General features: G+C 34.5%; 1 protein-coding gene across 6 annotated transcripts in view; it reads left to right on the top strand.

Moving 5' to 3' along the window:
- The first annotated feature begins 8,606 nt into the window (after nucleotides 1–8,606).
- The window catches only part of LOC124639323 (homeobox protein cut), a 136,564-nt gene continuing 125,861 nt past the window's right edge, over nucleotides 8,607–19,309 (top strand). For 4 of the 6 annotated variants that reach the window (XM_047176619.1, XM_047176620.1, XM_047176621.1 and 1 more), the window contains exon 1: nucleotides 8,607–9,033. The gene's annotated coding sequence lies outside the window, so the exon portion shown is untranslated. The remainder of the gene's footprint in view (nucleotides 9,034–19,309) is intronic. The other 2 variants (XM_047176625.1, XM_047176626.1) reach the window with 1 other exon arrangement.

The raw sequence follows: 19,309 nt of genomic DNA on the forward strand, positions 1-19,309 counted from the left end.
GTATAATCAGCAAAACACCAAAACATACAAAACCCATAAAAACAGATGACATAAGAACTCAATACACTCAAAAATATCGACCTATTGTGAACCACTACAATTTCCGTAAGTACTTTCTTTGACAGTAAATATTGTAACACAAACTTATTCATACACATAGAACAAACTGAAATGACACTTACAGCGTTCGTGATAAGGGTGATGTTAAGTGTAAGGTTATGTTTGTAAGTGTGGAAATATTCAACCCTTATAAAACCACGATGTGCATTTCGATAATAGACTGGGTAACGGTGAAGCAGAGACGAAAGGCTTCGTAAAAATATTGAGATTTTGACTTCTAGTTAGAGAATTTTAATTTTTAAGTTATTGTTATTCATCGATAGTTACATACAAATTTATTAAGAATTAACTTAAAAACTAATTAACTTTTAATTTGCACTTGAAATTTTACGGACCTAATCAATACGTTTTAATGCAACCTAGCATTAAACACAATACGCATTGTATCCTTTGGGCACACAAAGAGCATAAACCTAATAAACGTAACAGAGAGGTACGTCAACACACTCACTGCCAGAAGTTAAAACAAACCATACTTGTTACCCATACCTTTTCTCTTCACATACCTACATACCTTCTAAGCAAGACCTCCGAAACACCTGTCACATATTTGAACAAACTACAAACAAAAATCTCTAATACATAGTTGTAAACCACTTAATTCCAGCAATCAGCACTTCACAAGCAACGCCCATAGACAAACCATAGACTAGAGTAAACATTTGACCACCTGTGTGGTCCGCCATGACACACCACCTCTATATCTCGCACTTGTCTGTGACAAGTATGGCCGATATCATGATTATGTGAAAGTAATCAACGCTTTATAACATTGAAGTTCGAGTTAACCGATGATGTGGATGTCAGTTTTATTAAAACAACGGTTTAGTGTACATTTTCAAGTAAAATTTTCAAAGTACATAGTGGACGTTTTGGTCTCGATGAACTTGGGCTGTAATGTATTGATTCAATAAGGTTTGGTTATGGGTAGGTTATTCCATGAAGGTTATAAACTTTGCTAAGAAAATAATTAATAATAATAATAAGGGCTGCTCTACTTCTATCTATCGCAGATACGAAGGTGACCCAAAGCCGGACACTAATTGGATTTTTTGTTCAATTATCACTTCACAATACCTTATGATCATCACATCTAGGAAGTCCACTGCTGATCGTACTTTCCCCATTGATTTTCAAAAAGATTGGCTAACTTACAGCTCGCGAAAGTTAACTTTGCATTTCTAAAGTCAGCCATTTCATTCCCTGCACAAATCTGGTCAAAAAGCTTTGCTTGTTCGAAGGCTACTGTTGACTTCACAATACTCCAAAAATGTATAACAAAAGACTGCGTGCTTGCCTGAGGCATGAATAGATCATCTCTAAAATGTCAATAGGTCAACCTAGACAACAAACAAGCCTAGAAAGTAATAGAGCAACTGATACAAAAACACAATAATTTAGATCTAACGACTGGTATTAGCATACGACGATAGCCGTCCGTAATAAAGACTTCACGACTCATAAATATTAATAGAAACAGGAGAATTCTTATAACAGATGACGGTAGCTGCTTTGATCTTGGACTGTGGTGATGACTGGTGGTGAGTTATAAGCTGAAGCGATTTTATAAGCAGAGCGAATTATAGTGGAACTTGAGGCATACTTCACCACGATATAAGAATTAACTACAAGGAAGCACAAAGACTAGATAGGTAACTCTCCATAAAATAATGAATGCTTTTCGATTACAAGTGGTCTATCCCAGAGAATAGAAGACTGGTATGATTTTCGAAAATTATGTATGTATTAGAGTCCTAAACAAAACATACAAACATTGCGAAACCTTTTCGTTTGCTTACAGCTTTTTTCAAAAATGTTATCGTCCTGAAATCAAGAAAACTGTAAATAGTGTTTTGTTCATACATTTTGTCTGTTGCCCAAACGTTAGCTAACTTTAAGTCAAGTTATTTAACGAGATACACTTGTACAAATACTTAGTACCCACAAAACTTGTCAAACTAACTCATAGACAGATACCCATAACTCCATCTGGATTTACCAATCACATTCCCATACATAACGCCTTCAATTCTTCGAACGAAGCTCAACAATGGCTAATCCATGGCGTACTTCCAACTATAGCATGTAAAGTGCGAATATCAAGTGATGGGGAAAACCTATCGGTGGTTTATGCCTTTCAATATAGGGACAAAGATTCGAAGTAAGAGCTGACATAAGTAATATATAAATAATTGTTAAATTCCCTGAGATTAATGATGGACAACCTTTTCCGTAAAAAATCGGCAACTGTGAAAAATAAAACCCAACAGGTACTTACCTACTTCAATTCAAACAATTAACAAAAAGCCTGTTTTCCTTAACGGGATATTTTTGCTGCATTAGGTACCATATCATAGTCGTATTCACTCTATTTAGGGGCACAAATGCACTACAAACTACAATTAACAAACGTAGGTCAGCTTCAATTCAATAAGCTAATTGGGAACTACAGATTTTGAAACGATAAACCTACTTGTGATCCAAGATCCAAATAATAAGTCTTTTCTAATTTTGGAAGTACTTTTTTTGTATTTTCTTAGCCTATATGTACAATCCTATGTCTTTCATAACCTATCCGCCATTTCCTATCCCTTGTCCCTTTGCTTGTCCCCACCATCTACCTCAGCAGACAGTAGTGGGTGCGTAACACGTATTGTCACCTAACACGTGGCATCATTGTCTGACGAACAGACGGATAGACTGGTTTCGAAGCTGGTTGCGTTACATTCAATGATCAGCATTGTCTGATGGTAGAAGGATGAATTTTAACTTCCTTTGTGGTTTAAATGAAGGAGCTACTATAAAAAAAATATGTGTGATACTGTGTATCATATATAGTGCTTTAAAAAAATGGTTATCCAGACCTTATTTCAAATTTTCTTCCTTACTTTTCTATCTGAGTACGTAAGTAACATTCTTTCCATGTCATTCATGACAATATTGAAAAGCATTTTAATAGGTACTGTACTATTTATATTTAAAATATGATATAAACGGTAATATTTTGAAAAAAAAACTGCAATTTTCCTTATTATCGTAATATGATTACATTTTTGGGTAAATATTGTAATTAATTTAAGTTGCTATTGCCATTTTTCAGATGAATAACGTTTTTTTAAGAGCGAAAGTTATTGAAAGCTTTCAGCTCAACACAAAACACAAATTGAGATTGCTTATAAATAATCCAAGTCCATATAAAAAGTCCGTCCATCAAACTGGAACCCAATCAGGAATTCTGATTACAGAAATATAAAAAAAAAAAACAAAAGGACAATTTACACTTCAAAAAACCTCGATTTTCTTTCGCTTTAATTAATTCTATTGAACGAGAAAAGTCGAGAACATTCGTAACCCTTTGAGAGTGCACAGACTGCAGATTAAACAGTCGACCGACAGTTGCCCCGATGGCTCTCAATCATTTTTATTTAAAGAAATTGTTTAATATCAACGGTAATAAAATAAACAACCTTAAATTAAGCAAACAATTATTGTCAAAAAATAAATGCAAATAAAATCTTGATTCCAATCAGTTTTCAGTCGGTCCGATTCCGGCTAAATTCCTGATCTTTGTAACGTGCGCACTACCATTCATATTCATACAGATCTACGAGTCCAAAAATATATATCGGCCGACTAAAAGTCCTCAGTGTGTCCACTCTTTGAAAAGAACGTGCCATTCGGAATCCGAAATTTTTCATAAATCGTTTCGAACAAAAAAAATGCTAATAAATCACTTGGAAATTAATAATTAATAACGCAACACTAGGGCGCGACGGCTCGCTGAAATCAAACGTAAATTCTTAGGAGTTAAGTATTTGCATAAGAAGGGATTTTTTACGTTACGTTTTTTCTGCTTTTTAGCCTTCACTTTCCGATTTCCGGCGAAAGATTTGAGAGGATAAGATTGTAAAAGGACTTAACATTGTGTTTCCTAATACTTCTAGTTGTAAATATTAAACTAATGTGTATATCTAAATCCATGTAGAAATAACAAAACGGTGTTACTTGACAGACTCAAATGAATAAGTACGTAACAATTTTTTAAATGGTGTATTTTTTTATCTACAACGTTAATTTCAATATAGCCTCAATATTTATATGCTTTCATAGTAGGTGCAACTTAAATACAAATTGACAATTTAGTTAGTGTTCCATTAAAATAAAAAAGTTGATCTTCCTAAAATAAACTAAACATCCCAAAAAATAAAACAAGGAACATCCACAACAAACCAACTTAACCCTTTGACTACGTATCGGAGGGTACAAAACAGATGTTTTTAATATCGACTACAGTCTACACCCCCGTACTGTTGACTGTGCTACTGACTACCATTGTGAACGTCTTCACTTCTAATATCCAAACGTTTGAGATTCATCTTCCTCATTGTTTCAATGTTTGCTATGCGTCAGATATCCAGGTGCGTCGGTTTTTTAAAGGAAAATAAAAAGTAAGGTTGTTTTCTGAAGCGTAGAGAGTAATGCTGAGTTTATTTAGAGGTATGAACCTATTTATATGGGAACTCATGGCTTTATCTGTTAGTTATAAACGTGATAGACATTTATCATAAGATTAAGTAAAGCTTGGTCCTTGGTTCGGAAGCAACGTAGGTAATATTGGTGGGTACTGGCTTTCATTTTAACATCTTTGGCAGTCGTTTGATAGTCAGAAGCCAGCAACTCTGACAACCAGTCTTACGAAGAGGTATCGGTTAGACCAGGTAACTTGGTTGAGGAGGCCAGATAGGCAGTCGGTCTAATAAAACTCTTTCTTAGCATAATAATCAAATTCTGGGCAGCCGATGAAGTTACCCTATCAAAGTAATAGAAAATGCTGGACAGACAATAAAGCGATCTACCTAATAAGAGTACGAAAAGACTTTGTAACTAATAACCTCTTCATCTATCATTATACTCAATCTAATTTCCTAAAAAAATCTAGATCATTAAAAGGCTCAATTATAACTTAAGCTAAGTTACTCCACAGAGCGAAATTAAGAAAACTCCATTAATCCAGACTTGCCCAATGACAATAACAATGATGTTCAAATAATACAATTTGCTAACCAACGTGCAATTATGTAGTGGCTTAAGTTATAAGCTGAAGCGATAGCGATAAAGAAAAACGCTGTTTCTCCTTTCAGAAGTACTTTTTGAGAGAATACCTACTCTGTATCTGAATGCCACGAATTGAAAGGTAAAGTCTTGTGACACCGGTAATCTTGGGTTAAAACTCATCAAAAATTAATTTAGTTAAACTAAGATTCGTGCAATCATACACGCAATTTGATACGCAAATGATTTGGATGTATAATGAATTTATTACATGCAATCATAATTATGTAACAAATTCATTATCAATCCAAGATCTAAGAGCTTCCGCTCACCACAAACTTTATTTAGGTGATAGTTTGTTTGGGCTCATAAATTAGTATGAATATGAATGGTAGTAGACACATTACAAAGTTTAGGTATTTAGCCATTTTGTATACAAAAATAATTTTGCCAACCATCGCGTCAACTGTCGGCCAACTTAGTGTGCTTGCCAACCAAGTCTGTCTTACCAAGAAAGTAGGTACTATTCGAAAGATTTACAGAGTTACAGAGGTACCTGCACGAAACGCCTTCGAAAGGAACAGAGTTGTGTTTAGCCAGTAACTAAAAGTCTGTTACTCCCTCACGCTTCATCCACAGCGGGAGGTGTCATTTGAAGATTAGGTACTCACCTACCAAAAATACTTTAGAATATAAAGATCACTGGTAAGAAGACATACCTCCCTTTCATCATCATCATCAGCCTATCGCAGTCCACTGCTGGACATAGGCCTCTCCAAGTGCACGCCACTGAGATCTATTTTACCTTCCTTTAAATAAACTCAATAGGAGTCCAAAAAACCATTTCTGTAACATAGATCCTACCCGCTGATCGCTCCACCATGCTGCTGCTATGTCGTCACCTCGCTTGCGTGAGCGCAGACCTAATAATTGCTTTCGCACGATCGACCCGACGCAATTATTTTGTCACAGTTTTCGTGAATCTTAATATCTTTCCTTTTGCTTTTAGTGTAATTTCGAATATGATTGGGTGGAGTGTTTTCTTTATGTAATTTTTGAAATTTTAATAGTTTCTGAGAAAATCTACTATGAATAGGTAGGAACCTGCGATATAAGTAGGTAAGGGTCGACGTTCAGACAGACCGGCTCGGAGAGCATCGGCGCGCATTTTTCTTTTCACACAGACCAGAATCGGCTCCGATCGGCTCTAGTCGACTGAAAGAGCATGCAATCGGAGCCAAACGTCTGCGAGACCGAGAAAAAGTACACGATCGGAGCCGATCGGCTCTTCCTATTATTTCACGCCTTCAAATATTCTTAATGACAAAAGCAGTGCACATGCAAAAATTATCCCTACTACAAATAGGTACTAAGTACCTACTCGATTTTCAATTTGCTCTCCTCTCCGAGCCGGTCTGTCTGAACGGACTCTAAGAGTTTGATACGTTTCCTCGATTTATCTATACAACTACATATTATTCATTATCATCTGCCTAGACTTTCCTAGCTATGTTGGGGCCGGCTTCCAGTCTAACCAGACGCAGCTGAGACGAGTGTTTTGCAAGGAGTGACTGCCTATCTGTACTCCTCAACCATCTTATCCAGGCAACCCAATCGTCAAGACAACTGCAGGTACTAAGATAGCTTCCTGAGTAGGTACCTGTGTTTCACAAGAAGCGACTGCCTACTGCCTATCTGAACTCCTCAATCCAGTTACCCAGGTAACCCCATCGTGAAGACGATTGCAGGTACGTACTAAGATAGGTTCTCCTGTCAAAAGAAAGCTTCTCACGCAGCTTTTAATAATTTTGAAGATAATATTTGCCAGATAATAAGTCCAATTCATACCTATAAAAAAAACTGTTACTACAAAAACTAAATAAACAAAGCTTCCATTAAATTCTTATTTACTTATGTCCACATTTATGTTTGGTATAAAAAGAAGATACCTAAGATGTTAAAAGTACATGTTTAACTCACTTTGATCACTTACTTACACATAAAGACAGCTTCAAATAAAAATTCACCTATCAGAATATCACTCAAAATACTTGACAATTCCCCATGACCATTTTCCTACCCATATAAAAGTTGAAAACTCCCATACTAAACTCAAAACACCATACAAAGCTGCAATAGTACCCATGGTATGACTACATGCGTTCCCCTCGGCCGTGGCGTCGGGAAAATGTATGGAAAATCGAGGAAAGCGTCGACCAACGCCATCTAGTGACGGGGGGAGGGTAACTTGCCTGGTTGTGTTTTCCTTTGGCAAAATAATTCGAAGGTGAAGAAGAATTTTTTGGAAATATTTAACTATAGAGAAGGAAAGAGAGGGGTTGTGTCTTTAGAAACTAAAGTACCTGGGAGGTTTTAAAAATATTTGTAATGCATATGTTTTGGTTACTATTAATTGGATGAAACGTCATTAGCTGTGCCATACAGTAGTCTGAAGCATTGTGCAGAATTGTTCAAAATGTTTTGTCAAAGTTAGAAAGAAGTTCATTGACCATGACCAATAAGAATAAATGCAGGTGTAGTTAATCAACGATCTTATAATTATCATTTTTAACTTGACGACATAATGAAACATTTTCTACCATCACAAGAAAGTGACATAAAAACACCAATAATTGGCTCCAAAAAGATTAATAAGTACCTAAACGTAACACGAACGAACCTAGTAACCGAATTTCGGGTGGCGCGAAACAAAAACTGACCTACATTGGCGCCCTACGGAGTTCAGCCACCCCACAATCAGACGAACCCTACGCGTCTTGCCCGCGACGACGCTCATGCACTTTCCATTCTTTCAAGGTGATGCCGATACTAGAACCCCCTTTCTTATTCTTTACAACCAACTATATTGACGATGCAATGATCAGAAACCATCATTTTTTTGAATAACAAAGACTCCCTCAAAACTGCAGAAAAAAATAGGTGCTCTTAAAAAGTCATAGAGAGCATGCATGATAATATAGTAGCACCCGAGTCTCGGAGCCTTGATCAATACATTTTTAAGAGACATAAAAAATCAGGTAGGCGTGTTTGTTGTGGTCACAAGTGGTAGCTCTCGGCAATGTAAACAAGTGCACGCAACACAAACAGCCGAGCGACCAAGAAGGCCAGTCGATCGCGCCGCAAAAAAAGCGCATCCTATTATCGACTACAACAAAAGGACTTGTGCAGTGATACCTAAGTACACATCTCGATTCATCGTCTCGACTCGATCCGCCGAACCGATCCTATTGGCGCGCCCCACTGTCGCCGCGAGGGAAAGGGACGAGAAGCGCGCGGCCGGCCGCGAGCGATAAGGAGGGAGACGGTCATCTTAGCTGCCGAGTGGCGTCCCACTGGGCGGGGCCGCGCCAAGGAGCGAGCCTCAGATGCGCGGCGAGTTGGTGGGGCTCCGGCCGAAGGATCGCACTGCAGTCGTGTCGCGCCAACGACGCGCGCCCGCCGCCACGCCGCGCTCCGCGTCACGATCGCCTTACGTAATAATAACTAATCGGATCGAAACCGTTGTTCCGATAATCGATTGTGATTGTAAACTGTCGATAATCGCACACTGATTTTTTATTAATTTAATTATTTTTTTTGTTCCGCATCGGCCGATTGTGAACTTGAGTTTTGTGTACACTGTGTCATGTTTTTGTTTTGTTTTCGCTCGGACTTAAGATTATTTTTGGGCGTAGCTGACTGTGTTTCGCTTTTATAATTTAGTAACAATATTGTTACTAGTGCGTGTGATACTGAACAACTATTTCGAAAAACAGTTCTTGTGAATTATTTTGACTTAGAAGTGTTATGTGGACGTACATTGAAAATTATTGTGATTTTACAAGTTTCTTCTGAGAACACGTAAGTGTTAACAAACTAAGTGTATTTGCTTGTTTTATTTTGGGAAGTGTGATTTTTCTGTAGTGACATGGATGTTTAGTCAGGAAAATATTACAAGTGCTAATAAGATTAAATTCTTATCGGACCGGCAAAGTTATCTGACTGCTGTAACATTGTTTCTAAGTTCTAACAAGATTTAGGCCAACTGGACAACACTTATAACAATCACAAATAAATGAAACTAATTTCTTTTTTATCATTCGTCAAGTCCAACCGGTGAAATACAGAACGTGAAAATTTCTCAAGTCCTTGGCCAACTACAAACTAGCAACCAATTAAATTGAACCAACATAAATTTGCTCGCACAAAAAAAAATGGCGAACAAACCGGCCAAGAATGCATTTCTCATTAGAAAATAAAAAGTTAGAAATAGAGCGTTGTGATCGGTAAATCAAATGATCAATTGCTATCGAGAGTTTATTTATCTATGTGACTGCGTCGGGCCGGTGTTTCGCCGCCGAGAATAATTCCGTGATAGACGAGGCTCACCTTACAATCTTCTTTCAAAGAATTAGTGGGTCCAATTTAAGTAAGCTTAAGAACTTATATTGTATTAATATTTAAGTAAAACGGTTTAAAATTGAGTGTTTATTTTGAGAAGTTTTAGCTCTAAAATCCGGTGTGTTTTGATGAAAAAAGATTCTGACCTAAGAGTTCTGTTATTAAGAAAAATATCAAAGGTGGATCTTATTGTAGGAAACTATGATTATTAAGAGTTGAAAAACAATAAATGACACATTTTTGGATTACGAGATAACTTTTAACACGGCAAAAACTAAAAAAAATTGTGTGTTAATTTTTTTTCTGTGGACTATCTTTAGGTCATAGAAATAGATAATGTTAGACCATTGATAGTATTAAGTAATATTTATATGTTTATAATAAATGTGACTGATTTACCTGTTAATCAAATAAATCATAAACATATTTATAAAGGTGTTGCATATAAATTGCTTTAAAAGAAATAATAATGTTATCCGTTCAGAAAAAAAGCCGCAAATGACAATTCCTATGCAAAAATGATGTTAGAAAAAACTTTTTTTATTTACGGAATGTTATGTGTATTTGAAGTATTTATGATTTAGTTACAAATTGACATTTCAATATTTACTTTTAATACCTACATAGATTTTAGAAAAAACGTTGGTTTATGGATTTATAAGTAAAAACAATTAAAATAGGGACTACAAAATTAGGCAGATAGGTAAGTCGGCCCCGCAGATGGCGTCGCAGGTCATTGACCCCTGAAGTTAACTGTTGAATTGAACAGTACAATTTCCGCCTTTTAATAACTTCAATAATACTTAGTTGTGATTTTCCAATAAAAATATGAAATAGTCATTTGTTTTAGTAAAGTAGAAAGTAGGATAAAAATCGAATTATCAAACCCGACTAGTTTATCGATATTCGTTCTACAATAGTAAAAACGGCAATATTCAAATAAGTAGGAAAAAAACTAATAATGAATATTGAACACAGTCGCATACAAGTGTTTTTCCACCTATATCAATTACAGTTAATACCAATTAGAATCGCAACAAAAACTTAATCGATTGTAAACAGTATCGATTAACAGTGAATCGAATAACTATGTCGAACGACTATGTGTTAATGTGAGATTTTTCCATTGTCAAAGCGAAATGTTTTGCTTTTTTCCGCTGTGAGAGAATATTTTTATTGCAAACGTTTGGTTTCTTTGTAAAACGGAATAGAATTTCAGCTATTATTAAATACGCGGTTTTAGCAAAAAATAGTTTTATTTTTAACAGAGTTTATTTTAAAGTAAAAAAAAACTTGTAAAAAGGGAACTTTTTTCTCATTTTGCAAAAGTCAAAATACTTTTTTAAAAATTGTTAAAAATACGAATTAAAAATGAAAATTATGAAAAAAGTAAAGTTTCTTTGATGAAATTATCAAATCGTAAAAAATATTTATTTACGCGCTTAAAATGTTTTTGACATTATTTTGTTAAGTTGTAGTACTTACAAGAATAGATTGGTAGATTCTTATGTTACAATTTATTTATGGCAAGTACCGTACTTAATTGTAAAGTTATTTATAAGTTAGGTTTAAGTAGAGTGGGTGGTTTAGTTTGAATATGGTACAACGATGTACCTAATTAATTTCTAAGAAAATCTAGTCCGATTGTCCTAAAGATAATTTTAGTTGTAAATTAAATAATAAGTTTCATCGATTTGAAAATATAAACTGGTCCTTAATAATGAATTAACAACCATGTCTGAAAAATCACACATTCCCCCTAGAAGCTTAAAAATTGGTTTTCTACTAGTTAAGTAAGCCAGCTTATTTTTCACGGCACTTACGATAAAACGGCAGGATCAATTCTGGTGTAACTTGTGTCTTAAATCTTTATAATAGATTTTTACCGGGCGCATGAAGTTGCTCCCATAGACAGCATGAAAAGTCGCGGGTTACAGCTAGTCCTTTTTAAAAAGATATTAACGACTATCATTTGTTTTCATTGTTAGTAACTAGCGGTTGCCCGCGGTACCACCCGCGTCTTGAGGGATCTTCCCGTAGCCTATTTTCTTTGTAAGACTATCTGTGTACCAATACCCGGCTAAAAAGCCTATTTTCTTTCTTGATACTGTCTGTGTACCAAATTTTATTTAAATCGGTTTAGCAGATCTGGTGTGAGAGCGCAATAGACTTGCAATGTGTTGGTACTTATAAAAAAGTTACAAGAAGCACTTTCATGTGACGGGTTCGATACCCGACAGAAACAATTTTGACGATTTTTTATAACTCTAGTTTTCTTCAAGCTATATTTTTAACTTACTTAAATATTTTTAAATACACATATAAAACTGCATTGCGATTGATTCAATGTCTACTTATTTCGGGTGTCGAACCCGCATATTTGCGGAACAAAAGAGAGCCGGTTAAAACGATCGGGGTAAATAGTACACGGTAGGGGAAGCTTGTGAGTAATGGAGTCATTTAAAATAACCTAATAATAAGGTATGATAGATTATGTTTTAGGAAAAACTATAGGTAATATAACTGTTAAGAATTGATACTAAGTGTATGAGTAATCAGTATGTTTTGCTTGACGGTAAAACAGTTGAACCAATTGTTATAAATTTTGTCATTAAGTCAGTAGGACTTACAGACTACTTTTTATCTTACAGAGAATTAGGTAATTCCCCGGGACATTGTCAAAACTCTATATACCTACTAATACAATCTTTCTTTGTTAATACAGATTAGTAAAAAGCATGAGCAAAAAACCCATAACACTTCGCCGCAGTCGGTTAAAAAAACAACAATTTCAATAAGGTGAATGATCCAATAATCATGTGTAGTTATAATAATATTATTACTGAACATTATAAGATCAATAAGTTAGTGTTGAAATACTTTGTAACACAGTGTAGTATATTATTTTGATCTAAATAACGATGATATGAACACCATATGTTGTAATCGCTTGAACACTGTTCAGCCGTTGTGAAGAAATTTATTGGTGTTGGGGACATACTGATGGACATTATTATTTGTATTAACTAGTGTAGATCATAATATTGTCTTACAAGTTTTGTAGTTATAAGAATGATTTTGCGGGTTCGATTCCCAGATAATGTCACACTAAGAAGTTTTTATAAGAAGTCAATCTGGATTTTTGCTAAATTTTTAAAAGCATAATTTAAAAAATGTCTACCTGACCCTTCCGTCATTAATAAGCGAGATAGTGAAATATTTTTATGTAGGTACGCCTTAAGTGACCAAGTAGACATATCATTGTGATTCATTTGTAACAACTTAGTAAAACAATATAACGCTTATCAATACTCTACAGTCACCGTGACAAAAAAAGTACCCATCCAAAATAACCAATTCATCAAAATACAAAGTCCCACCAATATCCGGATGTCAAAGTACAGTCAGCAACATCGACACCAATCACAAATACTAAGTAGTACTTATTTTGCTGATCATAGGCGCAGATAAGGAGTACCGTTCGCAAAAGCGGCGTGGGACGCCACTGTAAGAGGTGCTCCCATATTCGTTCGATTTCTGACGTCATTATTAGTGTTAGATCTACAGGGTGTTCGGGAATAGAAATTTGAATTTTTTGTATTTTTTTGTTAGTGAGAAAAATATTTGGACTGTTTTTTTTGTAACTACCTATAGGATTTGTGAATTAAAATATTAATTATATTTATAAAAAAATACAACGACTAAAAAAGAGACAAATTATTATGTTTAAAAAAGAATTTTGTAAAGTGAAGGAAAAAGTATATTTCACTTTGTAACATTATGATACAGCAAATGGTATTTAATTCAATGTCTTTAGAACATAAATTCAATATAAATAATGTTGATACATTAATAGTAATGAGATGGGAGGTGTAAGTCACATTTGTATTGAAAATAAATTATTGCGGAGCTCACTATTAATAAATATAATTATAATTAAAATAATCAGTCAACTTCGGAAGTGCTGTTAGAATTATAGTGAACATTAGCCTAGGAGGAAGTTTCTCATCTTGTCATAGATAATCGTTTAAAAAAAAAAATCATAATCACTGATATCTAATCATTATATTACCGATAAGAGGGCTTTTTTAAATATTTTTCAACAAACATATATTTATTTTATTATTATATATTAATATTTAAAAAAAAAATACCTTGTCAATAATTATCTTTTGTAAAAAACATCCATCTATGATAATTTCCTCAGCCGTTTAGACTTTTCACCACTTGCCAACATTCTAACAGATGTTTAATATAATTAATTATTCCCAACAAATCTTATGAACGTCACAACTAAAATAAAAATGCCTCTTTTAATTCTGAATGAAAATTTTCTTACGTTCCAAAAATAATTGGAATCGGCCATCAAAATGGACACGAAAATAGCCAACATCAATTACTTAAATACACACGCGTTTCGGAATTTTTAGTAATAAAACTATAAAAATTATCCCGGAGAAATACCAAATCATTTTGATTGTATAAACAAATATACGTTTCTAACGGATTCTGAACGTAAATACGCAATCAAATACGTTTATTAGTAGACAGATACGGAACTATTACAGATTTCGATACAATTTGGATTAAACATTTTGTAAATAGTTATGAAAATTAAAAATATTTTTTATGATCATCAGAATTTTTTTCCGTTTTTTTTTTTAATTTATTTTTTTGCTTATATTTTGCGAACATCCTATATGTAATCCAGCGTCCGATATTGTTTACTTTAAGTTTATCTGCAGGACGGTAAACCGACCCGCCACCCGACTCCGGTGCAGATCGATAAATACAAGAGATCTATAGATCTCACAGGATCACTGTGGGAAGAAAGAAGAGATCGCCATTTTTATTGCGACATTCTAATTGACTATTGTTTGGAAGTTATTTAAATGGTTGAATAAGTTAGATAAAAGTATAAAGTTGGGAGTTGCAATCGTTTTGTAAGTAGTAACACTTAATTAAGTAAGCAAGTAAAGATTTATTTACTTAGTAATTAGACAATTTTGCAAGATAGAAGCTATAACAAAAATGATCATGATTGCTGATTTCAATATACCTGCCATAGGATTTGCATTATACCTGCCGTCTAAAAAAACCGTAGTTAAATAAACAAGGGAATTATATAAAAGTCTATAAGAGCAGGGACATAAAAATCGAGTTTCAAAGGCAAAACAAGAAGAAAAAGTAGTCTATTTCTGAACCTCCTTTTTTTAAAGTCGGTAAAAAGTGCAAGTCCTAGCTTTCAACCAAAACAGATTTTTCTATCATTTTTACAACCAAGATAATCTTCATCCTACCATCCTACCTTCTCTATCACCATAGAAAAAACCACCATCACACCATAAGCTTGGACGGCCAGTCATTCATGGGACGGTTATGGTAATAATACACCATTAATTGATGCTCACGCCCTGACTGCGTTTGTTGCTGATATGTAACACCGTATGGTGTCTGTCATAAGCAGAGGCGGGAGCGGGTTAGAGTTGGCAACGGAAAAGTTTTCAAGTGAAAAGAAAACTAGTGGAAGTACTTGTAAATTGTTGGTTATTGGAGTTATTAAAATAATAAGAATTTGAGGATTAACACACTTTAGAAGAAAGACTTAAAAAAAATCCTTTTTGACTATAAAACATTACTGCTATTTCTCCATCACCCAAAGGTAGACTGGGAGAAAACGCCTAAGGCGTTAAGTCCATCATTGCACAATATGTGCATAAAGTATTAAATAAATAAATGAAGTTTTATACCTAGCCTATTTCAGCTACTTCAAAATTTGCTTTAAAAAATGTCTTTCGATTTTTTATTATGAGCCCAAAAAGCCTGAACGATTTTCAAACCGCTACCGCTTCTATCTCAAACCAAAAATATTTTTACAACGCTACCTCTCACCTCGCACACCAAACTTACTTCCTCAATAGAATTACCCAATCAATAAACCACCTTAACTCTCAAACAAAACAGTTCAATTTCCCATATCATTACCGTGAGAAAATATGTCAACATAACACGTGATAAGAAGCCTCTTATTGGCGAAATAGGACACCATAGAGTTTTTAATTCGTAAACATTTTAATTTCCTTAAGACAAGCATGTTATTTTTATGTCTGATATTGATATCTTGTTATTGCTAGAACAATTCCGATAATTGAGAGCTTACTATAACAAATTGCTTATTGTTTACTTGGGTATGGAACATTCTGGATGAAAATAAACACTTACCTACGTACTTAATAACGCTTTACTTAACAAAATATGACAGTTTTCAGAATCCAATCATTTAACCGCTTGTATATCGCTTATTATAAAACAATAGAAAACCAATTGAGTATATCTGGGCTCGGGTTAAGTAATAAGACTAGAAGCCAAACAGTAGTTAAAGCGACCCAAAATCAATTCAACAATAATACTTAAAACAAAGATAAGATAAACAAATAATGATTACACCAATAACTTCTGAGTACTAACCCGTTAGTAAAACTATTTGAAAAAAAGGACAATACCCATTGATGCCAGGCTGAGAACAGATGTGGTGGAAGACAGGGACAAAGCTACAGAAACGAGAGAGACAGAGGTAAATTTTTCTTATTTTTTTTAGTCACAGAAGCACCGATTTTGCCATGTGTTGGTAACATCGAATGGTAATAAAATTGGTTAGTTGAGCTTTATACAAATAAACGATTGGAGTTACATCGCTTTTGAATGGAGTCCGAACGACCGTGATGGAGTTTAGGCGACAATTTTTACGCGTTGGTATTTGTAAAGTGGGCTGAGTTTGATGTATCGGGATTTTTGTAAAGTTTGCGCTGTAGATTTGTTATAGGGACTGTCTTGCTGAGATTAGGTGCAGTAGCAATAAGTTATGTGTTAATTGCAGATGAGAGAATATCTTATATCAAACCTTAGAAGGCTAGTCTTGGAAGAAATTATACAAAACAAGTGCAAAATCAAATGCAAAACTTATCGTCTATTTTGCCGATTTGGCTCAAAGGACTGGATGATAACCGTAAAGGCGTAAAATATTAAAATTTATTATCATTAGTCTCTCTGAACACAATCTTGCGACACTTCAATAACTCAAAAATAAGCCAATAATAATTTAACCAATAGAATGTAACTGCAGTCAAAATAACTAACAATAGAAATACAGCAGTAATTCTAGTTAGTAGATAATTTCGTAACTCACATTCCCTGCCAATATCCAATAATCTTGATTCTCTGCCAGACGACAAAATGTCGAGGCGTGATATTAATTAAAATTATGATAGACAATTAGACAGAACAGTTATTGATGGTTTGGTAAGAGAAGCAGTTCATCATAATTGTGACTAATTGGGAGTGTATAGTCGATCAAAGTCAGGATGGAGATGGGTTGATAGTGTCTTAAGACGTGATGGTGCTATTAAAAATAACCCTGACTTAATGTCTACTTGGAATTCAACCAAGTATTCAATATTTCCTTACTAAACTAAGAATTCCAAAAGATTTTGGACATCCACAATTCCTTACTTATTTCATTCAGGATCACTCATACTTACAGAATCTCAAATCCCATAGCATTAAGCTTCTTAAAATCAAATCGATTAAACCCATCTACACCACTAACAACATCTTATAAACCTCGTAAATCGATTCTAAAATCATCATCGATCATATCCCGTACTAAATCAAGCCTAAATATATCACCTGCGATCACCTGTTCTTCATTACATCATGTAGTATCAACTTGTGTGTCTGTCTGTCTGTCTATATGTTCCTCTATATGTAGGACAGATAGTTTGTCAATGTCGCTCGCCTAGCCAGAACTGTCGATTATTATTGTCGTTTGTGTGAGGTTAGCTGGTTATATTCAGTTTGGTGTTAATTGGATAGGCTAGAAGGATAGAATGATGTCTCGGTTTCTTCAAAAATGGTAAACAATAACTGTACCAAATAAAAATAAAGACAAAAGTGTGATTTGCCAAAAACGGCAGATTTAGTTTATACCACAAAATTCTATGGAATAAAAATAAATTGTAGGTGTTTGTTACGTTAATATAGTTAAAAACTGCTTGAAAATCTATCAAATTAAATATTACTCATTCATAGTTTAGTACAAATACTGAACTAAACTACTTATCGTTATCCTCTACTAATCCTTTTATAACACTCCTAATATCCCTATATCTTTCACACACAAATCTTTACAATCTTTTTTCCTCTCCTACCCATCATTTAGAAGACTTTTACCATCAATAAGAGTGTCCCCTATTGAAGTTCCCATAATGTACTGGATCGACAGCTTCCCGAAATACTCCGACCCACGCAAGGGTGTAATGACATAGTGCCTCCAATCTGTGGGTGGGTATGCTTTCGGAAGTATTGGGACAGTCCTTTTTTATTTAGAAGTATCAAGACATTATTGGAAAAAAAATGTGTAACTTTTAGTTTTGTTGTTCGATTTTTGCCGTGTTTTGTTTTCATAGAGACCGTCTAGGAGGTTATCAATATTCTGCTGCAAGGCAAAGGCATCTGACTACTGAGAGAAAACATGATCACAAATTATAACCCTTGTACAAAGTGGATTGGCAACAACAATTATCATTAATTAGCTTTCCATTATCGTTTATTACTTTACTAAGCAGATGAATCAATATCAAGTACATTTTCCCGTTTCTCTTGCAATACAGTAAGTAACCAACTTTCAAAGTATTCCTTACATAAATGCCCTTACGACCTTTGTCAAGTTATGCAAATGACCAATTAGTATTTAAGCAAATAAGCAAATACTTCGATATCAATTTAATCTGCATGGAAACGATATTAACATTAGTTGTGTGGAGTAAAAGTTGATTTGAGTTCCTTGTGAAATAGCAATTATATAATACTACACATTTCAATAATTAATAAAGGTGGCCTATAATCTCGATACTTGACAAAGTACAGTGGTTTTAAGGCAGGTTAAATGAGGACTTAATAAACTTACATGTTACATACAGTTTAGCACCCTTCTTGCCCAAAAATATACCTGTAAAAATAAAAATAAATTACAGAATTGATAGTCACCCTACACCAGACCAATAAAAAACAGTAGTACAATATAATATTATATTCGGATTTGTTTTTTTGTGTCTGCATAGCGTGCATCTATGCAAGATGCGTGTGTAGTTAATTGAACAAACTATTATTTCAATGCATTGTCGGTCACACTAGTTTATTATATAGTAAATCAATCAATCGTTACGGGCAGTCAGAATCCATTAAGTCTGACAACCAGTCTTACCAAGGAGTATTGGATTGCCCGGGTAACTGGGTTGAGGAGGTCAGATAAGCAGTCGCTCCTTGTAAAACACTGGTACTCAGCTGCGTCCAGTTAGACTGGAAGCCGACCCCAACATAGTTGGGAAAAGGCTAGGCAGATGATGAAATCGATCTATAGTTACAAGCTATATATCATCACATCACTGAAGTTTTAGACTTATTTTTGTACCTTACAAAAAACACTTTGAAAACTTTGATTGATTTCATGATTTTCTTAATATAAAACAAGTATCGAGCCAACTGTTTAGGCAGCAATGTGCGGGTACTCAAAATAAAAAATATAATACAGTCACGCTCAACTTTTTCTCATTCACATAATAATTGTCGAGTTCGTTACCCGGCCATAGTTTGTTTTAGTCATAAACAAATTTTTTATAGTCACCTCCCCTTCGATTGAGTTTTTAACTACGATATTATGTCAACTCACACTACGTTA

Source organism: Helicoverpa zea, chromosome 19, assembly GCF_022581195.2.
Source record: "Helicoverpa zea isolate HzStark_Cry1AcR chromosome 19, ilHelZeax1.1, whole genome shotgun sequence".
Lineage (NCBI taxonomy): Eukaryota > Metazoa > Arthropoda > Insecta > Lepidoptera > Noctuidae > Helicoverpa > Helicoverpa zea.